The sequence below is a fragment of the Taudactylus pleione genome, unplaced genomic scaffold (assembly GCF_031769625.1).
Source record: "Taudactylus pleione unplaced genomic scaffold, aTauple2 ptg000258l, whole genome shotgun sequence".
Lineage (NCBI taxonomy): Eukaryota > Metazoa > Chordata > Amphibia > Anura > Myobatrachidae > Taudactylus > Taudactylus pleione.
In genome coordinates, this window is record NW_028284660.1 from 2,926,991 (window position 1) to 2,939,329 (window position 12,339).

The 12,339-nt window shown below is 48.5% G+C and overlaps 1 protein-coding gene across 1 annotated transcript in view; it reads right to left on the reverse strand.

Annotated features, from left to right (window-relative positions):
* Positions 1-12,339, reverse strand: part of LOC148514813 (uncharacterized) — a 104,728-nt gene that overhangs the window by 10,383 nt on the left and 82,006 nt on the right. The window lies entirely within an intron of this gene.

Below are 12,339 nucleotides of genomic sequence, written 5' to 3' on the forward strand. Positions count from 1 at the left end.
TCAGTACAGCACACATTCTCCCAGTCCCCTAGTCTTCTGCTCTTTTCCCTCCTAGTTCTAGCACCCCCATAACTATACCCACTCCCCTCTCTCAGTACAGCACACATTCTCCCAGTCTCCTAGTTTTCTGCTCTTTTCCCTCCTAGTTCCAGCACCCCCATACCTATACCCACTCCCCCTTCTCCCAGTCCCAGCACACATTCTCCCAGTCTCCTAGTCTTCTGCTCTTTTCCCTCCTAGTTCTAGCACCCCCATACCTATACCCACTCCCCCCTCTCCCAGTACAGCACACATTCTCCAAGTCTCCTAGTCTTCTGCTCTTTTCCCTCCTATTTCCAGCACCCCCATACCCATACCCACTCCCCCCTCTCCCAGTCCCAGCACACATTCTCCCAGTCTCCTAGTCTTCTGCTCTTTTCCCTCCTAGTTCTAGTACCCCCATAACTATACCCACTCCCCCCTCTCCCAGTACAGCACACATTCTCCCAGTCTCCTAGTCTTCTGCTCTTTTCCCTCCTAGTTCTAGTACCCCCATAACTATACCCACTACCCCCTCTCCCAGTACAGCACACATTCTCCCAGGCTCCTAGTCTTCTGCTCTTTTCTCTCCTAGTTCAAGCACCCCCATACCTATACCCACTCCCCCCTCTCCCAGTACAGCACACATTCTCCCAGTCTCCTAGTCTTCTGCTCTTTTCCCTCCTAGTTCTAGCACCCCCATACCTATACCCACTCCCCCCTCTCCTAGTACAGCACACATTCTCCCAGTCTCCTAGTCTTCTGCTCTTTTCCCTCCTAGTTCCAGCACCCCTATACCTACACCCACTCCCCTCTCTCCCAGTCCCAGCACACATTCTCCCAGTCTCCTAGTCTTCTGCTCTTTTCCCTCCTAGTTCTAGCACCCCCATAACTATACCCACTCCCCCCTCTCCCAGTACAGCACACATTCTCCCAGTCTCCTAGTCTTCTGCTCTTTTTCCTCCTATTTCGAGCACCCCCATACCTATACCCACTCCCCCCTCTCCCAGTCCCAGCACACATTCTCCCAGTCTCCTAGTCTTCTGCTCTTTTCCCTCCTAGTTCTAGCACCCCCATACCTATACCCACTCCCCTCTCCCAGTACAGCACACATTCTCCCAGTCTCCTAGACTTCTGCTCTTTTCCCTCCTAGTTCTAGCACCCCCATACCTATACCCACTCCCCCCTCTCCCAGTCCCAGCACACATTCTCCCAGTCTCCTAGTCTTCTGCTCTTTTCCCTCCTAGTTCCAGCACCCCCATACCTATACCCATTCCCCCCTCTCCCAGTCCCAGCACACATTCTCCCAGTCTCCTAGTCTTCTGCTCTTTTCCCTCCTAGTTCTAGCACCCCCATAACTAAACCCACTCCCCCCTCTCCCAGTACAGCACACATTCTCCCAGTCTCCTAGTCTTCTGCTCTTTTCCCTCCTAGTTCCAGCACCCCTATACCTACACCCACTCCCCTCTCTCCCAGTCCCAGCACACATTCTCCCAGTCTCCTAGTCTTCTGCTCTTTTCCCTCCTAGTTCTAGCACCCCCATAACTATACCCACTCCCCCCTCTCCCAGTACAGCACACATTCTCCCAGTCTCCTAATCTTCTGCTCTTTTTCCTCCTATTTCGAGCACCCCCATACCTATACCCACTCCCCCCTCTCCCAGTCCCAGCACACATTCTCCCAGTCTCCTAGTCTTCTGCTCTTTTCCCTCCTAGTTCTAGCACCCCCATAACTAAACCCACTCCCCCCTCTCCCAGTACAGCACACATTCTCCCAGTCTCCTAGTCTTCTGCTCTTTTCCCTCCTAGTTCCAGCACCCCTATACCTACACCGACTCCCCTCTCTCCCAGTCCCAGCACACATTCTCCCAGTCTCCTAGTCTTCTGCTCTTTTCCCTCCTAGTTCTAGCACCCCCATAACTATACCCACTCCCCCCTCTCCCAGTACAGCACACATTCTCCCAGTCTCCTAGTCTTCTGCTCTTTTTCCTCCTATTTCGAGCACCCCCATACCTATACCCACTCCCCCCTCTCCCAGTCCCAGCACACATTCTCCCAGTCTCCTAGTCTTCTGCTCTTTTCCCTCCTAGTTCTAGCACCCCCATACCTATACCCACTCCCCTCTCCCAGTACAGCACACATTCTCCCAGTCTCCTAGACTTCTGCTCTTTTCCCTCCTAGTTCTAGCACCCCCATACCTATACCCACTCCCCCCTCTCCCAGTCCCAGCACACATTCTCCCAGTCTCCTAGTCTTCTGCTCTTTTCCCTCCTAGTTCCAGCACCCCCATACCTATACCCACTCCCCCCTCTCCCAGTCCCAGCACACATTCTCCCAGTCTCCTAGTCTTCTGCTCTTTTCCCTCCTAGTTCTAGCACCCCCATAACTAAACCCACTCCCCCCTCTCCCAGTACAGCACACATTCTCCCAGTCTCCTAGTCTTCTGCTCTTTTCCCTCCTAGTTCTAGCACCCCCATAACTAAACCCACTCCCCCCTCTCCCAGTACAGCACACATTCTCCCAGTCTCCTAATCTTCTGCTCTTTTCCCTCCAATGTCGAGCACCCCCATACCCATACCCACTCCCCCCTCTCCCAGTCCCAGCACACATTCTCCCAGTCTCCTAGTCTTCTGCTCTTTTCCCTCCTATTTCGAGCACCCCAATACCTATACCCACTCCCCCCTCTCCCAGTACAGCACACATTCTCCCAGTCTCCTAATCTTCTGCTCTTTTCCCTCCTAGTTCCAGCACCCCCATAACTATACCCACTCCACCCTCTCCCAGTCCCAGCACACATTCTCCCAGTGTCCTAGTCTTCTGCTCTTTTCCCTCCTAGTTCCACCACCCCCATACCTATACCCACTCCACCCTCTCCCAGTCCCAGCACACATTCTCCAGTCTCAATTCCAAAGCCCCCATGCTTTTAGTCCCAGCACCTCATTTCCTAGTCTTCTGCTCTTTTCCTTCCAAGTTCCAGCATCCCTGCTTCAAGTCTTCTGTTTCTCCCTTTCCAGTCCTAGTACACATTCTCTCAATCTGTTGTTCCTTCCTCTCCCAGTCGCGGCACCCCTGCTCCCAGTCTGCTGTCACTTCCCCTCTCAGTCTCAGCACCTCTTCTCCCAGTCTCTGGTCATTTTCCTTTCCAATACCAACACCCCGTCTCCTTTTGCTCTTTTCCCTCCTATTTCCAGAACCCCTGCACCCACTCCTCCCTCTTCATGTTCCAATACTCTTGCTTCCAGTCTGCTGTCCCTTCCACACTCCCTCCCAGTATATGGCCCTCTATCTCAGTTGGACTGGAAGCTCCTATCTCATTTGCTAGTGGTATGTCAGAAAAGTCTTTTGTGTGGGCTTACCATACTATCCATTTAAAATGGGAATCTCATGAATTACACAGGTTCTGTGGCTGGCTGACTTCAAGCCTGCATTTCACCTGGATTCAATCAGCCACAGTAATTATGGAGTGTCCCAGTTTATAGGGTTAGTATGGTAATGGGCCCCATACATCAGAGATGGATTGCCGCGATCCCGCGATGCTTCAACCGGGCATCGCAGGATCGCAGAAATCCAACATATTGGATTTCGGTGATTTGACGATCATGATCCAAAAATTATTGAAATTGTCAAATCGCCGACATTTAACATGACAAATGTCTGTGATTGCAGAACATTGAAGGTGGGAGGTCGTCGTTGAAATGCCGGCATTTCCCATCGCATCGCCGGATTGCAACAAACAGTTGCTGATGTATGGGCACCTTAAGCCTACTATTGTAGGGGGCTGGGGCAATAATCAATGTGCATTTGGCAAATCAGGGTTTTTTTTTAACCTGGGAGGCAATGTGTGTGTTCTTTTTCCGTGGGGGACAGTGTATGTGTTTTTTCCCTTGGGGGCCAGTGTGTGTGTGTGTTTTCCCTGTGGGGGATAATGTGTGCAATTTTTTTTCCCAAGGGGGATTGATGGTGTTCCTTAGCAAATTTAAAATCTTGTTCGGTGGGACGTGAGTTGAAAGAGGTTAAAACTCATTGGTGTATATAAATTAGGGGTGAGCGGGTTCGGTTTTCTGAAATCCGAACCCCCCCGAGCCGAGGCCGATCCAAGTCAGACTCGACTTTTCCCGCCTGACTCGGATCTGAAATCAAGGCAAAACGTCATCATCCCGCCTTCCGGGTCTCGCGGGTATTGGATCCTATATAAGGTACCCGCGTCGGCGCCATTTTCTCACTCGGCTGTGGACAGTGAAGAGGGAGGGTGGGAGTTAGGGCTGGCTGGGCTGTGCAGTGTAGTGTAGTGTAGTGCAGAGTAGTGTTGTGCTGTGCTGTGCTGCGCTGTGCTGCTGTTGTCCACTACTTCAAAGTCCATAGGGGCTGGCTGTGCTGTGCTGTGCTGCTGTTGTCCATAGGGGCTGTGTCTACTACTTCAAAGTCCATAGGGGCTGGCTGGACTGTGTTGTGCAGTCAGTTGTCCAAAGGGGCTGTGTCCACTCCAAAGTCCTGTGCAGTGTCCCAGTCCTAAAGGGGTGCTGTAGTGTTGTCCAGGGGGTGCTCTGTCTGTCAGGGGTGCTCCCCCCAAGTGCTAAAAAAAAAAATATTTTTTCTGTGTTTGTGAATTGTGTGCGCAGTAGCCGCACGTGCATCAACAAAGGAGCAGCGCCAAGCATGCGCCTGTGTCCCATAAGTAAAAGGCCGGCTGGCTTGTCCATTAAAGGATGCTGTAGCCCCAAAAGGGCACTCCAAACAAAATAAAAAAATATTTTTTTTTGTGTTTGTGAATTGTGTGCGCAGTAGCCGCACGTGCATCAACAAAGTAGTGCCAAGCGTGCGCCTGTGTCATAAGTAAAGGGCCGGCTGGCTTGTCCGTTAAAGGGTGCTGTAACCCCCAAAGTACACTCCAAACAAAATAAAAAAATATTTTCTGTGTTTGTGAATTGTGTGCGCAGTAGCCGCATGTGCATCAACAAAGTAGTGACAAGCGTGCGCCTGTGTCCCATAAATAAAGGGCCAGCTGGATTGACCGCTAAAGGGTGCTGTAACCCCCAAAGGGCACTCCATACAAAATAAAAAAATATATTTTTTTGTGTATGTGAATTTTGTGCGCAGTAGCCGCACGTGCATCAACAAAGTAGTGCCAAGCGTGCGCCTGTGTCATAAGTAAAGGGCCGGCTGGATTGACCGCTAAAGGGTGCTGTAACCCCCAAAGGGCACTCCAAACAAAATAAAAATATATTTTCTGTGTCTGTGAATTGTGTGCACTGTGGCTGCACGTGCATCAAAAAAGGAGCAGCGCCAAGCGTGCGCCTGTGTCCCATAAGTAAAGGACCGGCTGGCTCATTTCTTAAAGGGTGGTGTAACCCACAAAGTGCACTAGTCTCCAACAAATATAAAAAAATATTTTCTGTGTTTGTGTGCGCCTTAGCCGCACGTATATATCAATATAACATAAATGGAGGACCAAACTTTCTCCGATAAAAATAAAATAGGGAAAGATCAAGAACCACTTCCTCCTAGTGCTGAAGCTGCTGCCACTAGTCATGACATAGACGATAACATGCCAACAACGTCGTCTGCCAAGGCTGATGCCCAATGTCATAGTAGAGGGCACATACAATCCCAAATGACAAAGTTCAGGAAATTTACCTTGAAAAAAACATTTAAATCATCTGAAGAGAAATGTAAACTTGCCAATATGCCATTTACGACACGGAGTGGCAAGGAACGGCTAAGGTCTTTCCCTATGTTCATGACTAGTGGTTCAGCTTCACATGACGATGGAAGCCCTCCTCCCGCTAAAAAAATCAAACGAGTTAAGCTGGCAAAAGCACAGCGAAGAACTGTGCGTTCTAAGAAGATATCACAAATCCCCAAGGAGAGTCCAAGTGTGGTGGCGGTTGCGATGCCTGACCTTCCCAGCACTGGATGGGAAGTGGTGGCTCTTTCCACCATTTGCACACCCCCTGCAAGTGCTGAAAGGAGCACCCACAGTCCACTTGCTGATATGCAAATTGAAGATGTCACTGTTGAAGTACAACAGGATGAGGATACTGGTGTAGCTGGCACTGAGGAGGAAGTTGGCGAGGAGGATTCTGATGGTGATGTGGTTTGTTTAAATCAGGCTCCGGGGGAGACAGTTGTTGTCCGTGGGATGAAAAAGCCCATCACGGTCATGCCTGGGCAGAAGACCAAACATTCCACCTCTTTGGTCTGGCAATATTTCTATCCAAATCCGGACAACAACCGTCTTGCCATATGTACCATATGTAAAGTTGAAATAAGTAGGGGTAGGGACGTTAACCACCTAGGAACATCCTCCATTATACGGCACCTGCAGCGCGTTCATAAAAAGTTACTGTCAAGTTCAGAAACTTTGGCTAAGACCGTAAGCAGTCCAGGGACACCTAAATCCCTTTTTCCTATTTTATCCAAGGAATCGGTGGATGAGGAGGATGAGGACGACATCTTGCCTCCGTAGAGCCAGTTTGTGCAGGGACACATTAATTGCGAGCTTGTTTTGTGGGTGCCCAAACGAACCAATCATTTCAGCCACAGTCATGTGGCAGACCCTGGCGCTGAAATGATTGGTTTGTTAAAGTGTGCATGTCCTATTTATACAACATAAGGGTGGATGGGAGGGCCCAAGGACAATTCCATCTTGCACCTCTTTTTTTTCTTTGCAGTATGTACTGTTTTGGGCCTAGTTTTTCTAACTGCCATCCTGTCTGCCACTGCAGTGTCACTCCTAGATGGGCCACGTGTTTGTGCCGCCCACTCGTGTCGCTTAGCATAGTCATCCAGCTACCTCGGTGCCATCTTTTGGCCATAAAAACAATATTGTGAGGTGTGAGGTGTTCAGAATAGACTGGAAATGAGTGGAAATGAAGGTTATTGAGGTTAATAATTGCATAGGAGCAGAAAAACCCACAAATTCTGTGATTTAAGCTGTTTTTATGCTTTTTTTCAAAAAAATACAGATCCAAAACACAAAACCCAGAACCCAAAACACGGAAGGGTGGTTTTGGCAAAACCAATCCAGATCCAAAACACGAAGAAAGATCCAGATCCAAAACACGAAAAGTGGCCGGTGCACACCCCTAATATAAATACAGTTCTCTGTTCAATTGACCACTGATCCCATAAAACAAATGTGTCCCTAACCCTCAGTCTCCACCAGTCAGAGACATTATCCCCCTTTGAAAGCTATGTATATGTATATGTAGATATGAAGTTGTAAAAAGATCTTTTGTAAATTAGAGATGAGCACCTGAATTTAGTTATCCGAGCAGAGATCCAAGTCGGCTTGGTTTATCCTGCCTGACTCGGATCGCAAAATGAGGCAAAAAGTAATCATCCTGCTGTCGGAGTCTCGCGGATATTGGATTGTATAAAAGGTCCTGCGATCGCCGCTATTTTCATTCTGGTTGTGGAGAGAGAAGAGGAAGGAGGGGGCTGTGCTGTGTGTTTAAGGGGCTGGCTACTGTTGTCACTTGTCAGGGGCTGGCTGCTTAATGTCCATAATGCATAGGGGCTGGCTGTTGTCACTTGTCATAGGGGCTGGCTGGCTGTTGTCCACTCCATCCATACTAAGGCTGGCTGCTGTGCTGAACTGTGCTGTGTCAGTTATCCATAAGGGCTGTGTTACTCTATATCAGTGATTCCCAACCTCGGTCCTCAAGGCACACTAACAGTCCTGGTTTTGGTGATATCCAGGCTTGAGCACAGATGGTTAAATCAAAATAACTGAGGTACTAATTAATTAACCTGTGCTCCAGTATGGCTTTCCTCAAAACCTGGACTGTTAGTGTGCCTTGAGGACTGAGGTTGGGAACTCCTGCTCTATATACTACTAGCTATGCTGCAGACAGAAGAGGGGGTCTTCAGTGGCTCCTGTGTCACTGCAGTCCATAAGGGGTGCTGTTGTGTTGTCCAGGGGGTGCTCTGTCCATCAAGGGTGCTCTTCACCCCCAGTGTGAAAAAAATAAAGAAATTGTTTTTATTTCTGTGTGTGCTCATGTTACCCACACTTATCAGCAGGGGTGCTGCCTCTGTCATTTATCAAGGAGCTGCTGCCTCATTCAGGGGTGCTCTCCCCCCAAGTACCAAAAACAAATTAATCAATCAATGTGTTTATTTTCTGTGTGTGTGTGTGTGTGCATTAGCCACACTTATCACCAGCAAGTAGCTGCGCAGAGGTGCTGCCTGTGTCATTTATCAAGGGGCTGCTGCCTCATTCAGGGGTGCTCTCCCCCCCAAGTACCAAAAAAAAATTAATCAATGTGTTTTTTTTTCTGTGTGTGTGTGTGTGTGTGTGTGTGTGTTAGCCACACTTATCACCAGCAAAGTAGCTGTGCAGGGGTGCTGCCTGTGTCATTTATCAAGGGGCTGATGCCTTGTTCAGGGGTGCTCTCAATCAATGTTTTTTTTTTCTGTGTGTGTGCGCGTTAGCCATGACATTACAAACACCTCAGCTGAGATTTGCATAAACATTTTCAAAAGGTAAAAATAGAGGATTTGGTTTAAAAAAATAGAATAAAGCAGCTAAAACTGCGTTCTCTGATTATAGTGTCCGTGCTCCCAGTCCCTACCCATGGACCCTCTACCTGAATTTCAGCGAGTCAGAGGGGCAACTCCATGCAACCGTATTCAAGAGTTGCAGCTCCTCCTCCTGTAGCACAGGTCAGGAGATGTGTGTAGAGGGTCTGGTGATGATATGAACTAAAATGGAGCTCACATCCACTAAAGTGGACAATGAATCCCCAATCTAACATGGAGCACAGCTGTAATTTATACACAACACAGGATGGGATGATGATAAAGACTTGGGTATTGGTATAATCTGGGGTGATGTATACATCATCTTCACACAATATTAATTTGTCCCCACAGGAATCCACCATACAGGTGCCTCTGTAATTTTTGCACGTAATTGATGTTAAAGGTCTTTCTCGTAGAATTTGTAGTTCAAGGATTCTTCTGGGGCAAGGACTGATGTGAATGAGTAAAATATTTTTTGTAAATTCCTCCCCTCACCTTCTCCCTCATAAATTTACTTCAGAATCAAAAAATTTAATTTAATTTACTACCAATCCATCCTTCCTGTCCCTGCCTTCAACTACATACATACTCCAACTCCCTCAGGCCTCTCTTGAATAATAAAAACATTTGTTTCCTGATGTGCCATGTTGGCAGTTGAACTGACATTTTTGTGCTGCCCACTGCAGCCGCATAGCTTAGTCTGCCAGCTTGGTGCAAATCTTGGACCTAAACTGGATGAAAACCATATAGTGAGCTGTGAGGTGGTCAAAATTGACTGGAAACTAGTGGAAATAACTGTTATTGAGGTTAATAATACTGTAGGAACAAAAACAGGCCCATTTTGTGTGATTTTAGAAGAAAAAAATCCAGATCCAAAACCAAAAAACAAAACACGGAGGTGAGGTTTTGGAAAAGACTATCCAGATCCCAAACCAGGGGAGAGCCAGATCCAAAACCAAAACACGAGGGTTGGTGCACATCTCTAGTTTTTTCATAAGCAGGAGAGGGTGGCTTTTATGGATCTGGGCTGCAAAGATGTCGAGGTCTGGTTGGACGATACTTAGCTGACTTTGGTATCTTCCGAACAACCATTAAGGGTATGGCATCTGTCCCATAGGTTTCCCGGCATTCCACTCTTGGCATTGCTAAAGGGTGCTAGTTAGCATCTAACAACGCCTATTTAAAAGCATCCCCCTTTCAGTTCTTTCCTGTATTGGTGCCTATGTCCGGGCACAGGGGAGTCCTGGGTGGCCCATTACCTAGACGAGTTTCTGTGGGCCTGTCTGGCTTTTCCCACTGCTAATCAATGTATACACACGGAGACCACAGCACAAGATGCAGACGGCCAGCCCCATATTAAGCCGCCCATCTCCCTTTACTCACAGCCTGATCAGTATGCAAGATAGCGTAAACATCGGTAACATCAAGAACCATCGGACCCATATGCACAAAAGTGGTTGACCTGACCTGCTGCTTCCTGTGTACAGCTTACGGTATGGCTACGTATGCCGCCGCACTGCCTTAATTATGCACGCTCCTATAATGGCATCCCAACGCACAGGCACTGTGTTAGCCTGTCCATCCCCACCCAAAAATGGCACTTCCTGTCAATCAATATCAGAAGAGTCTGTATACACACTATGTGTAGTCTGCGTACCCTAACCGGATCGTACTCGCTAGTTCGCATATGCAGGTGTTTTGTTGCAAACTTGAACAAGCCTTAGTGTGTATTGGCAGGCTGCCCCATTTCATTAAGCTTTTCAGTGAAATCCAAAGGAACCTTTGGTTTGGGATCACTTTCTGGTAGGCTTTAATGAGGTGTTCATATGGCCCTCTCCTCCCACTTCCAACTAGCAGCTGTTAACTGATGCGGCAGGTTCTACAGGTTTGGGGGCTAACTTTGAGGGTTGTGCTTTGGCTTGGCTGGATGGCTAGGTAGTCAAAAGCCACATCAGAGCCCCTTTGGTTTTGGAACTTTTCCAATATATTTGTGGTAGAGCTTTGGAGCGTCTCCACGATAAGAGCATTGGGTCTGATTCAGACCCAGTCGCAAATGCTGAGCGCTTGCAACCGGGTCGAAGGTGGCCCAGAGCGCATGCGCACGATGGAGCCGGCTCCAGCATGTGCATGCGCGAGACCCGATAGCGACGGGCAATCCGTCGCTCCGGGTCTCGCACCAAAGGGGGCATGCTGTCCATGTTGAGTGACAGCATGCCCCCTTTGGTTAGCGGTCCGGGGGGGTGGCTGCCCAGATGGAGGCGTTCCCATGAGAATGCCAACCATTTGGGGGCGGCCCCACTGACATCACAAATGATGTCAGTGGGAGAGCTTTCGGCTCTGTTTGAGCCGAAAGCTCTCTGGGGCTTGCGGCCACAAGACCCTACCACAAGGGTCTCATCACAAGCCCGATGGTCGCGATGGTCTTGACCATCGCAACCATCATCCTGGCCGCTCGCATTAGCTGTGGGTGGCAACCCACAGAAATGCGAGTGGCCAGGAGGCCGCTCCATAAAAAAAAAAAAAAAAAAAAGATACCCTGATTCAGAGTGATCAGGCCATATTGGAGGGGCCATCGCCACACTGCAGGGATGTTCAGGGCCTATCGATCCACGTGGGCACAGTTGAAGGCATTACTGGCATGCAAGCACACAACCGGTATGAATAGTCATCGTCTGCTTCTATCTTTTATGTGGGGCCTGTTTGTTACAGGGAAGTCGATGGCGGTTGTGGCTAAGCTGGTCACTGGAATTTTTTTTTTTTTGCAGCTACATTCTAATCAGAATATCACTAAGAGCTTTCTGATTCAGAGGGCTCTTAAGGGCTGGGCCCGGTTGGCTCCCGTGCCCAATGATCACAGGTTCCCAGTTTACTGTTGGGTCGGTATGTTAGTCTCCTCATGAGACTCCTTTTGCAGCTTACTTTCACTATGGCCTTTCAAAGGCTTTTCTCATTAGCAAGCTGGTTCCCCCTTCATGCTCACACATCTCTTCATTGCTGCATGCTCACGTCTCGGTAGCTTAGGGTTTGATTCAGCAGTGCATGCAAGTGCATGGACCATAGCATCTGTCCGGTGGCATTGGTTTCAGCGTATTTATGGTGCTAGCCTTTGTATGAAGGTGCCTGGCTTGTGCATTTGGATTGTTCCCCGATGTTTGCATTCCAGTTTCAGTTGGTCTATTGGCTCTTGGTCTGGATCCTCAGGAGTATGGCACTCATTGCTTTCAAACTGGTGCCAACACTACTGTGGCATCTTTGGGGTTCTCAGCAGCAGAAATTAAGGCTCTCAATAGCTGGTATTCTGATGCTTACAAACACTATGGGGTATATTTACTAAATTACAAGCTTTAAGAAATGGAGATGTTGCCCATAGCAACCAGCCAGATTCTACTTAACATTTAACTAGCACCTTCTAGAAGATAATAGCTACAATCGGATTGGTTGCTATTTGCAACATCTCCATTTCTAAAAACTGTCACTTTAGTAAATATACCCCTATATGTCTGTTTTCTCCTCCAGGTTTTCTTGTTTTAGTTTGTTTTACTTTTTTAGATTTTAACTTGGGAGCTGCGGCCACTTGTCGCCATATTCAGTGGGAACCTTAAGGGGCTTTGGCTTGTTTTATCCACAGCAGCATGGCCAGATCCGGAGGGATCTGATTTGGTGGGACCCAGCAGAGGCTGCGGGCATGGTTGGGGGACCTGGACACTGGAGTATCCAGTCCCTGACAGCCATTACTGCAGAGTTTGGCAGCAAAAGTAGGGCAGTGGTGGTAGGCTTCCACTGCTGCACAATGGGC